The sequence below is a fragment of the Pecten maximus genome, chromosome 16, assembly GCF_902652985.1.
Source record: "Pecten maximus chromosome 16, xPecMax1.1, whole genome shotgun sequence".
Taxonomy (NCBI): domain Eukaryota; kingdom Metazoa; phylum Mollusca; class Bivalvia; order Pectinida; family Pectinidae; genus Pecten; species Pecten maximus.
Genome location: NC_047030.1, coordinates 33,215,914 through 33,228,668, shown reverse-complemented (window position 1 = coordinate 33,228,668; position 12,755 = coordinate 33,215,914).

Sequence of the window (12,755 nt, the reverse complement as noted above, 5' to 3'; positions counted from 1 at the left end):
CAGACACAGTTGTATGAAACATCGGCTTCGCTGACATTGGACGATTGAAGAGTTTTCCCGAAAAACACTTTGGTTGAAAACCTGGACCCACTATCACAGCCCTCGCATGCTTGCAAGTGATGAACGCATTAAATGGTGCGCAGTAATGCAGGATCTTCGAGTTGTACAATTCGTCATTTCAGTTTCTATTTCAAATAATTTTATTGACATAAAAAACTAATGTCGAAAGCATTGGACACCAGGCAACGGCTATTTAAGTCCTCTCCAAAGTATAACAACACAATGGTTCAAGACAGGGTACAATTAATGTAGAACAAATATAACAGAACGGAGGCAACTCGTATACACACTAGCATAAACAAAAACATAACAACACAGAGTACATTTAAGATACAATGTAGAACAAATATTACAGATTACAGTGTTGAGCAAGGGAGGCAACTCGTATACACACTAGCAGCCATTGATTTTTTTTACCTACATCACTTGGAGCTGTATTCCTACACTGTAAACTATACTATACAGTCTCATAGATACTATTTGGTTTACTGATAACATATAGGCAAATGCAACATAAAATATAAATATTATTTAATGAACCGCTTTCACCCGCTATATTTGTAATATGTCGGTATATATGGATTTCAAATGACCTTAACTGCATTAAATTCTAAGTTGTGAAATCATGTAAAGTTGATGTTATTTATTTACTGTTCTAGTTGAAGTGCTAGGTCTATATTTGACCATCGTCTCCTTACTAGTTCTGCCTTTCGCCGAGAGTAATAAAATAGACTCTGAGTATCAACTTGCTTGTAATATCTGAGCACTGCTCTTACTCCTTCAGCTGATGGATCACTGTTTATAAGTCTGCCATATACAGCTGCATCAAGAACACAAGTACTCTGGCATAGGTTTATACAGTTTTTGCATAAATGGCATTAGCTTTTTACGGTTTACTGTGTGAGAGTTTAATAGATTTACCTTTGGTTCGATCCATAATAATCCATAAATAATACATATATGGTAATGATAATAAAATATATGATGAAATACAGTTCTAGGTACATTCGCATGCCAGCAACTAATTAAATGTATAAGTTAGCTCTTACTGTGGTATTATTGCTTCAATCATATAGATTATTAATGTATAGTGTAACAATGTATCTTTGATATTGTGACACACCTAAAGGACTGTTTTATTTCAGAGGCTAATGAGCCTTAATGCCACATTTCGAAGCCAATTGACGGTAAGCGATAATGGAGACATTTGTTTCTCAATGTTTGCCGTAACCATGACTACAGTGTTTACGTATTTATGAATGATTCCTCCAATGTGAAGTATAAACATGATTTTTACATGATGGAAAGTGGCTCATGATAGATTCGCCATGCTAAATTGAGGCATGCGAAATTAAACATATGTGTTGCGTTTAAACCAATCTTCCTATTGAATTTTGACCTATAAATTATAGTTAAGGTGGAATATAGTTATAATTTTGTTTATGCGTGCATGCGCGCGGAAAACCGTTTCCTGTTCGTCCCCCAAATCGATCAACTGAATCAAAGAGAAGCCCCCACAGTTGTGTTGATGCGACAGTAGTGATATTTTGGATGTATTATTGATAATCACTCGAAATTATTCGAGACCTATTAACTGGTTCGCCCGTTGTCAGTATAATGTGACCGGGTGGGCTGTCCTGCTGGGTGTCTTCGGCAGTATGCTTCAGTGAGGTAGCACTATAAATCGGCAAAAGTTCCGGCCTATCACATGGAGACTTTACAGAAACATACCGCAGCCTCCAAAACACACATACGCACTCACATCACGCATGCAGATCGCACGTACGGGAGACCGTCCTTAAAGCTGTTGATAGGACGTTAAATGAATATAACCAACCAAACTATTAATTCTAACAATATATTTTCTAGCATCTGGTCTTCAAATCATTGGAGTTTGTGCACTATCTACTGTGGATATTTTGACACATTAAATAATATATGATGCAACGCTATACCTATTTTAGTATGTTTGAAAGCAAATAGAAATCCAGGTACATTTGCATGACATTAGTTATTAGCTTGGTCTTACTGCAATATATTGCTTCAGTCGTACAAATTATTAATGTGTAGTGTTAAAATGATCATTTGTATATTTGATCTTATGAAACGACACACTTTTATTCCTGCTTTATTTCAGAAGTAAATTAGCTTTAATGCAACTTTTATCAATTGATGGTAAGTGATGGTGGATACATTTGTTTTTCCAGGATTGAGGTAATTTTCGACATTTTTATGATTCCTTCCACAAATGTAACATTGACTTTTGAATCTTGCATGTTGTAATGAGGCCTCTGGTTATTGTAGCATGTTTTATTTATACATACGAAAGGAAGTGTGTCTGGGAGGATTGATCCACCCTATATGTAGAAAATTTACATTTACATGCTTAGTTATATCTAAACTTAACAAAGATGGAATATAGCACCAATTGACAATTTTTTACTCTTTGCCGCAGAGGTGACATCTGAAATCAAACAAAAAACTGAATTCCATAGATAAGATATAGTCATATGTCGCTGCTTCATCTACATCTGTATATATTTACATTTACACTGCAGCCCCACTATATAACTTTACCAAGCTCACTTGGAAGTTATGAGTCCATAACTTCCAAATCTTTATTATGACGTCATTAATATAGTCCCGTCATAATTGTCACGTCGGCGATAACGAAAGATGGCTGTTGAAAAGGCTGTTCCGTCTTTGACGATAATAATTTGTTCATTCATCGTCGGAGCAAAATTCCTGAATATAGTCTTTAAAAATCGGTGTCAAATGTAAATATAAGCATTGAACTGCTTTTAGTTGGAAGTTATGAGCTGATGAATGCCAACTGGACAAAGGCAAATTCAACATGATTGCGCTAGCGCGCTTCATTAAATTTGCCTTTGTCCAGTTGGCATTCATCAGCCCATAACTTCCAACTGAAAGCAGTTCAGTGCTTAAATGTTCCTTTGAATCTAAATCATTTTCTTAAATATGGTTTGGGTGATAATTTTATGATATATTGTAGGTATTTGATATGACTGCTGGTAGCTTCACTGTTTAAAAGTCTGCCATATTCAGCTGCATCAAGAACACAAGTACTCTGGCATAGGTTTATACAGCTTCTGTATAAATGGCATTAGCTTTTTACGGTTTACTGTGTGAGCGTTTAATAGATTTACCTTTGGTTCGATCCTTAATAATCCATAAATAATACATATATGATGATGATAATAAAATATTATAAAGCAATATAGTTCTAGGTATCTTCGCATGCCAACAACTGTAAGTTAGCCCTTACTGTGGTATTATTGCTTCAATCGTACATGTATAGTGTAACAATGTATCTTTGATATTGTGACACACCTAAAGGACTGTTTTATTTCAGAGGCTAATGAGCCTTAATGTCACATTTCGAAGCCAATAGGTGGTAAGCGATAATGGAGACATTTGTTTCTCAATGTTTGCCGTAACCATGGCTACAGTGTTTACGTATTTATTTATGAATGATTCCTCCAATGTGAAGTATAAACATGATTGTTACATGATGGAAAGTGGCTCATGATAGATTCGCCATGCTAGATTGAGGCATCCGAAATTAAACATATGTGTTGCGTTTGAACCAATCTTCCTATTGAATTTTGACATATAAATCATAGTTAAGATGGAATATAATTATAATTTTGTTTATGCGTGCATGTGTGCGGAGAACCGTTTCCTGTTCGTCCCCCAAATCGATCAACTGAATCAAAGAGAAGCCCCCACATTTGTGCTGATGACTTAATAATAGTAAACAATGCAGAAAAGCCTGGTTTAGATACTGTATTTGTGTTTTCATCATAAGTTATATAAGGACTATACAGGGCTTCTGTGTCTTTCTGGAGGTTTTATCAAATGAAAACTTTCTCTATCGTATCGATATTTGGATTAAAATCATTCTGTTTGCAGTAGTGATATTTTGGATGTATTATTGATAATCATCGAAATTATTCGAGACCTATTAACTGGTTCGCCCGTTGTCAGTATAATGTGACCGGGTGGGCTGTCGTGCTGGGTGTCTTCGGCAGTATGCTTCAGTGAGGTAGCACTATAAATCGGCAAAAGTGCCGGCCTATCACATGGAGACTTTACAGAAACATACCGCAGCCTCCAAAACACACATACGTACTCACATCACGCATGCAGATCGCACGTACGGGAGACCGTCCTTAAAGCTGTTGATAGGACGTTAAATGAATATAACCAACCAAACTATTAATTCTAACAATATATTTTCTAGCATCTGGTCGTCTTCAAATCATTGGAGTTTGTGCACTATCTACTGTGGATATTTTGACACATTAAATAATATATGATGCAACGCTATACCTATTTTAGTATGTTTGAAAGCAAATAGAAATCCAGGTACATTTGCATGACATTAGTTATTAGCTTGGTCTTACTGCAATATATTGCTTCAGTCGTACAAATTATTAATGTGTAGTGTTAAAATGATCATTTGTATATTTGATCTTATGAAACGACACACTTTTATTCCTGCTTTATTTCAGAAGTAAATTAGCTTTAATGCAACTTTTATCAATTGATGGTAAGTGATGGTGGATACATTTGTTTTTCCAGGATTGAGGTAATTTTCGACATTTTTATGATTACTTCCACAAATGTAACATTGACTTTTGAATCTTGCATGTTGTAATGAGGCCTCTGGTTATTGTAGCATGTTTTATTTATACATACGAAAGGAAGTGTGTCTGGGAGGATTGATCCACCCTATCTGTAGAACATTCACCTTTACATGCTTAGTTATATCTAAACTTAACAAATATGGAATATAGCATCAATTGACAATTTTTTACTCTTTGCCGCAGAGGTGACATCTGAAATCAAACAAAAAATTTAATTCCATAGATAAGATATACTGATATGTCGCTGCTTTATCTACATCTGTATATATTTACATTTACACTGCAGCCCCACTATATAACTTTACCAAGCTCACTTGGAAGTTATGAGTCCATAACTTCCAAATATTTAATATGAATGAAGGCAAAGCCTTGGAAGAGCACAGCTAATCTGTCACTTGTATACGTGTATATATATATATGTTTATGTAATATACAATGTATATGTAAATTTTTTCATTATATTAGCAGATTTATGAAAATCACAAGGCCATGATAAGTCATCAAAAGGCCTTATATAACAAGAATTATACAGAATTATATATCTCATCTTTCCCGCTTTATCAATAACATCTTTCAATTTATGGAGTAGTGTTCAAGTAATTAAATAATATCAGTAACCAGTGTTCAGTGAGACATTGAGATCGGGTGAAAACTGAACTTTAATGAAAATTCTCAAGATTCAGTTTTGAGGCCAAAATATGTGAATCTGTAAAGACATTTAAGTTTCAATTAGATTAATATTGCTTTTATAACACAGTTTAAAGTGAATCTGAACATAACTTCACAAAATTCCCTGTTAGTATTTTTATTTTACCCAAAAATAGGTGAACCTGGAAAAAAATCCTCTAAATGATGGATAGGTGCATGTACAGTATAGGTGCATGTACAACAGTATGATTATATCAGTACCCTCACCAGTTTCAATTCAATCTAGATCTGACAGCATGCAACTCAATAACACTGTCAAATGTGGACTTTAAACAAATATTGACGCCACTGCTATTAAATATTTGTAGTGATGGTTGTAAACTCGCTTTTATTTAACAAATTAATTGAACAAATTAAATAAGGCCAAAAAGTGTGATTTCTGTATATGAATTAAATAATTATTTCTATAACCCATCCTTACAGGGTAACAGAACAGAAGACCCTGTGGTAACAAAAAAAGAAAGAAAGAAAAAAAAATCTAATATTTTGAAAAGTACCTTAATCAAGTCTCTTTCATCCATGAAGGATATGTTTGATTTCTTCATATCTGGAAGTTTAGAAGTTTCGTCAATTTTACGCTTTTTGGTCCCACTACTCAGGCCACTGTGGATCAGTCATAGTGCCAATATATCTATATATACATATATATATTTAATCGATTCACAAAGTTTCTACAAGTTTTATTCTATATATATGTATATACACATGTACATAAATATATAAACATATACTATTGCACAGATATCGAATTCTGATACTTCTATTAAAGTTTGTGTTATTTCCAATAGCAATATTCAATATAATTTCTGTTTTTGTATTAAGTTAACTAATAACACGGGTCCCCTCATCTTAAAAAAAACTAACTACAGACCCAAGGTGCATTAAATTATATCAATTTTAAAGGACTTGAATTGAAGATACTTCTACCATGTGTAATATTTGATTCTACCATATATTTGGAATGGAATATAGAACATTTTGAACTGTTATTCAGTCACTTCAACTCATTTTTGGGCAAACCCGCTTTGGACCGAGGACATGTACTTATAACATATGATTTGAAGATCTGTTTATAGAGAACTTTTAAAAGAAATTCACTTAACAGTTAACATTGTGCGCTTTTAAAAATAAAATATGAATCAACTTTGGGATTACATTAGTATATAATTATAATGTTCTGTCATTTTTGTAATATCTGGTTGAAAGTTTAAATTTAGTTATTTATATCAAAGTTTTTCGAGTTGTCAAACTTTGAATTATCTTATATATATTTTATTACTATAAAAACAAAGATTTTGACTTGGACCAGTGAGATACTTTAATTTATAATCAGTGTTTTTGAGTTATCATAGTTCGAGTTAATTAGTTTTGATTGTAAGTACATGTATTCTCTTGTCTCCACTAAAACAGAATTTGTTGCAAATTTAAGTTTAACCTACCAAGAGTCAACACCATAGACAATTACTCTCCTTTTGTAATTATGATTAATTACAAAATAATTATAGAAATTCTATAATCTTGCAGGCTTTGGAAATTAACAGCAGTTGTTTATAAGGTTTAAATCATATTACACTGTACATTTACATGTGTTCATAAACATTGTAATACATTTGGTTTAAATTTGGTTTACTTCATTTAAAGGGTGATTCCATCATTAGTTTAAATTCAAAGGTTAGGTCATCAAAATTAAACTTATTGGAAAATATGATTTTTTCCCAAATAGTAAATCTTCGAATATTTAATTTACATAAATCAAACAGTTTGACTCGCAGGGTAATTAACACAAGTTCTCCAAATTCTAAGTCCTAAAAATTCTTTATTCCTACCAAAATATCACTTTTTACTTGAAAGCCAGTCAGTACTTTTGTAGAATTCATCATTTTTCTGTACATTTTGGCATTGATTTATTTCCCTGTTCAAAAGTGGATTTCATCAGTAAAAATGTACATGGTTCTGATATCTGATTGAAAGAAGGAATGTCCCTCTAAATTGAGTCTCATTATGTAATTAACTGCCAGTGTCATTTAAGAACATGCCAGGCATTGCAGAAGTGTTGGAACTTCAAACACCTAATTAGAACACACACAATAAAACAGTCCTTGTGTGTTTTGACATTGAGTACAAAAGATTGTTTTAAATTTCCTTCTTATTAATTTCAGGCAATATTTTGTGAAATAAACAGTTACTATACTTAGGAATAGAAATCTGATCTATAATACTCTCAACAGTATAATATGACAATTATTTTATAAATATTGCAAAGAATTATTTTTCAAATAAATTTCATTTAAAATTCAATCATTATTCTTGGTACAACCTACATATGTGCCATGTTGATCTATGTTTATTTCTGCTGACTAATGTAGACTAACTACACATGTACTAAGCCTGCATTTCATAAATGATCAAAATCTAGGGTTATCACATGGGCTTTATATACTATACTAGAATCTAGACTCGGACATTTTAAATGGTTACTAGCCCCATGTGCTGTAGATAATATAACCTTCTTCTAATTATAATAAACAATGCGAGTCGGACACATCGTATCATTTGTAACTAACAATAAAAAAGCTGGGACGTAACCGATAGGCACTTGTTTCCTATGCATATGCCTAGCCTAGTTGTCTTTCGGCATGTTATTGTTTACAATGTAAATCAAGTGCCTGTCGTAAGCCTAACGTTAACGCTGAGAAAATAAATCGACAAGTCGGCCTAAATATTTACGATAGAATCGATCATAACACAGTGTTATCGGCAAATGCCTACCTTTGATCAGATCAGACTGGAACCACATACAAAAATAATTACAAGGACCCTATACTGAGTTTAATTCCAACGTACTCGCATGTCTTGTTGTGTACAGTGTATCTAGGTCAGACGTGAATGGAGACGATGACATTCGGTAATTCCCGATCGGTTACGGACGACATGATAAAAATAAAAGCGAAAACATACCGCTGTTTTGTTACTTATTTTTCATCTGAGAACAAAAGTCATATATAACTAATGTTTAAACACTATAGTGAGACTTTGGTGTTGATATTGTTCAAGATTTTTGCCCATGGGAATACTACATCCGGTTTTGAGCCATTCCGGTACCGGTTTTTTGGACCATACGATTTTCTTTGTTCGTATGTATGGGAAGGGAGGCAACTCTTGTTGGAGGAACCGTTTTCCAGTATTTAGAGAGCTTCGCTCGGGCGCCTTCGGCGCCCTAGAGCTGCGCTCTTATTATGACGTCATTAATATAGTCCCGTCATAATTGTCACGTCGGCGATAACGAAAGATGGCTGTTGAAAAGGCTGTTCCGTCTTTGACGATAATAATTTGTTCATTCATCGTCGGAGCAAAATTCCTGAATATAGTCTTTAAAAATCGGTGTCAAATGTAAATATAAGCATTGAACTGCTTTTAGTTGGAAGTTATGAGCTGATGAATGCCAACTGGACAAAGGCAAATTCAACATGATTGCGCTAGCGCGCTTCATTAAATTTGCCTTTGTCCAGTTGGCATTCATCAGCCCATAACTTCCAACTGAAAGCAGTTCAGTGCTTAAATGTTCCTTTGAATCTAAATCATTTTCTTAAATATGGTTTGGGTGATAATTTTATGATATATTGTAGGTATTTGATATGACTGCTGGTAGCTTCACTGTTTAAAAGTCTGCCATATTCAGCTGCATCAAGAACACAAGTACTCTGGCATAGGTTTATACAGCTTCTGTATAAATGGCATTAGCTTTTTACGGTTTACTGTGTGAGATTTTAATAGATTTACCTTTGGTTCGATCCTTAATAATCCATAAATAATACATATATGATGATGATAATAAAATATATAAAGCAATATAGTTCTAGGTATCTTCGCATGCCAACAACTAAAAGTTAGCCCTTACTGTGGTATTATTGCTTCAATCGTACATGTATAGTGTAACAATGTATCTTTGATATTGTGACACACCTATAGGACTGTTTTATTTCAGAGGCTAAAAAGCCTTAATGTCACATTTCGAAGCCAATAGGTGGTAAACGATAAAGGAGACATTTGTTTCTCAATGTTTGCCGTAACCATGACTACAGTGTTTACGTATTTATGAATGATTCCTCCAATGTGAAGTGTAAACGTGATTGTTACCTGATGGAAAGTGGCCAATGATAGATTCGCCATGCTAGATTGAGGCATCCGAAATTAAACATAGTGTGGAGTTTGAACCAACCTTCCTATTGAATTGGGGCCGCGGTGGCCGAGTGGTTAAGGTGTCCCGACACTTTAACACTAGCCCTCCACCACTGGGTTGCGAGTTCGAAACCTACGTGGGGCAGTTGCCAGGTACTGACCGTAGGCCGGTTGTTTTTCTCCGGGTACTCCGGCTTTCCTCCACCTCCAAAACCTGGAACGTCCTTAAATGACCCTGGCTGTTAATAGGACGTTAAACAAAAACAAACCAAACCAAACCAAACCTATTGAATTTTGACCTATAAATCATAGTTAAGGTGGAATATAGTTATAATTTTGTTTATGCGTGCATGTGTGCGGAGAACCGTTTCCTGTCCGTCCCCCAAATCGATCAACTGAATCAAAGAGAAGCCCCCACATTTGTGCTGATGCGACTTAATAATAGTAAACAATGCAGAAAAGCCTGGTTTAGATACTGTATTTGTGTTTTCATCATAAGTTATATAAGGACTATACAGGGCTTCAGTGTCTTTCTGGAGGTTTTATCAAAGGAAAACTTTCTATATCGTATCGATATTTGGATTACAATCATTCTGTTTGCAGTAGTGATATTGTGGATGTATTATTGATAATCACTCGAAATTATTCGAGACCTATTAACTGGTTCGCCCGTTGTCAGTATAATGTGGCCGGGTGGGCTGTCCTGCTGGGTGTCTTCGGCAGTATGCTTCAGTGAGGTAGCACTATAAATCGGCAAATGTGCCGGCCTATCACATGGAGACTTTACAGAAACATACCGCAGCCTCCAAAACACACATCCGCACTCACATCACGCATGCAGATCGCACGTACGGGAGACCGTCCTTAAAGCTGTTGATAGGACGTTAAATGAATATAACCAACCAAACTATTAATTCTAACAATACATTTTCTAGCATCTGGTCTTCAAATCATTGGAGTTTGTGCACTATCTACTGTGGATATTTTGACACATTAAATAATATATGATGCAACGCTATACCTATTTTAGTATGTTTGAAAGCAAATAGAAATCCATGTACATTTGCATGACATTAGTTATTAGCTCGGTCTTACTGCAATATATTGCTTCAGTCGTACAAATTATTAATGTGTAGTGTTAAAATGATCATTTGTATATTTGATCTTATGAAACGACACACTTTTATTCCTGCTTTATTTCAGAAGTAAATTAGCTTTAATGCAACTTTTATCAATTGATGGTAAGTGATGGTGGATACATTTGTTTTTCCAGGATTGAGGTAATTTTCGACATTTTTATGATTACTTCCACAAATGTAACATTGACTTTTGAATCTTGCATGTTGTAATGAGGCCTCTGGTCATTGTAGCATGTTTTATATATACATACGAAAGGAAGTGTGTCTGGGAGGATTGATCCACCCTATCTGTAGAAAATTTACCTTTACACGCTTAATTAGTTATATCTAAACTTAACAAAGATGGAATATAGCATCTAATTTGTCTATGAATGTCCCCGTCTCCTGTCAGCCCGTGATAAGCTTTTGTAAAAGATATTTCAAGAATTCTCGGAATGATTTGTGTATGATTCATACTGTAACATCACATACCCTTAAAGTTAATCCGTGATTAAATCGTGGTTATCGATCATGGTTCAAAATCAATTTTCACGCTTGACCACTTTTGAAATATTAGTCGGTGTTATCCCTCAAAACTGGAGAAATTATTACAAACTCACATTGCATCATCAGGGTCAAAGGTCAATTAGGAATAAACAGGCCAGGTATCACAGCAATACTTTACATGAGGAAGCGTCTGGACCAATCGGGATCGACCACGCACATTTGTTAACAGGACAGCTGAGAGGTTATAGCAACGGGACCGATCAATTAGAATAAGTCTTGTAGGATCAAGTTCAGCTAATTGTATGATGGGAATACCAGTCACTCTTCCGGATTTCTAGGAATAAGTCTGACTGACAGCTAGTAGTTCGGATTTTAACACACACAGAAACTGAGTATTCTATTGTTAGTAACACAGATCATGATCACATGACCATATCTTATCCAAGATGGCTCTATAAACATACATAGGGAGCTGGTATTCAGGGTCAAGGCTACATGTATACTTGGATGACACCTATACTTCACCAAACTAACTAACATCTCTTTGAATGAGAAAACCTATACCTGTACAAAAAGGCCCACTTGTACATGTTGTATAGAAAGACAAAACAAAAACAAGATGTGTCACTACACTCTCTACTATTCATGTCGAACCTGCCACAGAGGTACAACAGATTAATAAACAAGAAGATGATACCTTTGCCAGGGAAAATGCTTCCTCCCCAAAACACATAGCAAACTACACTTCCCATATGGGTGGTGTAAACAAGGCAGATCAAAATCTGCAGTATTATTTATTTGATCATAATCTTATCAGTTGTTCCTTCAAAATACCAACAACCTTCCTGGACCGGGCAAGCAACAGTTGTCATTCCTGCAGTTTACGCAAAACATGATATGGGGACTGGTTGATACAAACAGAGCTGTTTCAAACCATGTTTTGATTCCTGAGTTTCGTTTCGGCGAGCAGTCTTCTTCTTGAAGAGGGAACCGCGTCGTCAAAATGCCGGCTAACAACCAAAATCGAGAATTTGCTGTGGGTATTGCATGCCACCGCTGACTGTTAAAGCTGTTCAGAGTGATTTCCAAACAATGCTTTTCAATCGTTAAATTTGTGAATTTCTTTTTTTAAACGTATAATATAATACTTGTTTCTCTGACGAATGTACCTTTTATCGCGCTGCAAAACGAATTTAAAGTACACACTCCCTAATTTGGAATCATGTTCTCCGCCAGAATTAAACGCAAGGTAGGCAACTCACAAGCCTATGTTTTGCTCTTGATTGTATTTTTTTCTCACGTTTAGATCTATATTTTCGATAATCCTCTTTACTGATGTGCGTCTGTATAATTAATCCCGCAGTGCATTTCACTCAAAAACGTGCTTTTAAAAATAAATGTCAAATTGAACCGTCAATAATCGTAAATTGATTTAGGCCAAAAAAGCCACGTGCATATTTTCTTAGGGCCAGAATACCCACCATGTATTTTATTCAGTGACGAAACTCTTTAC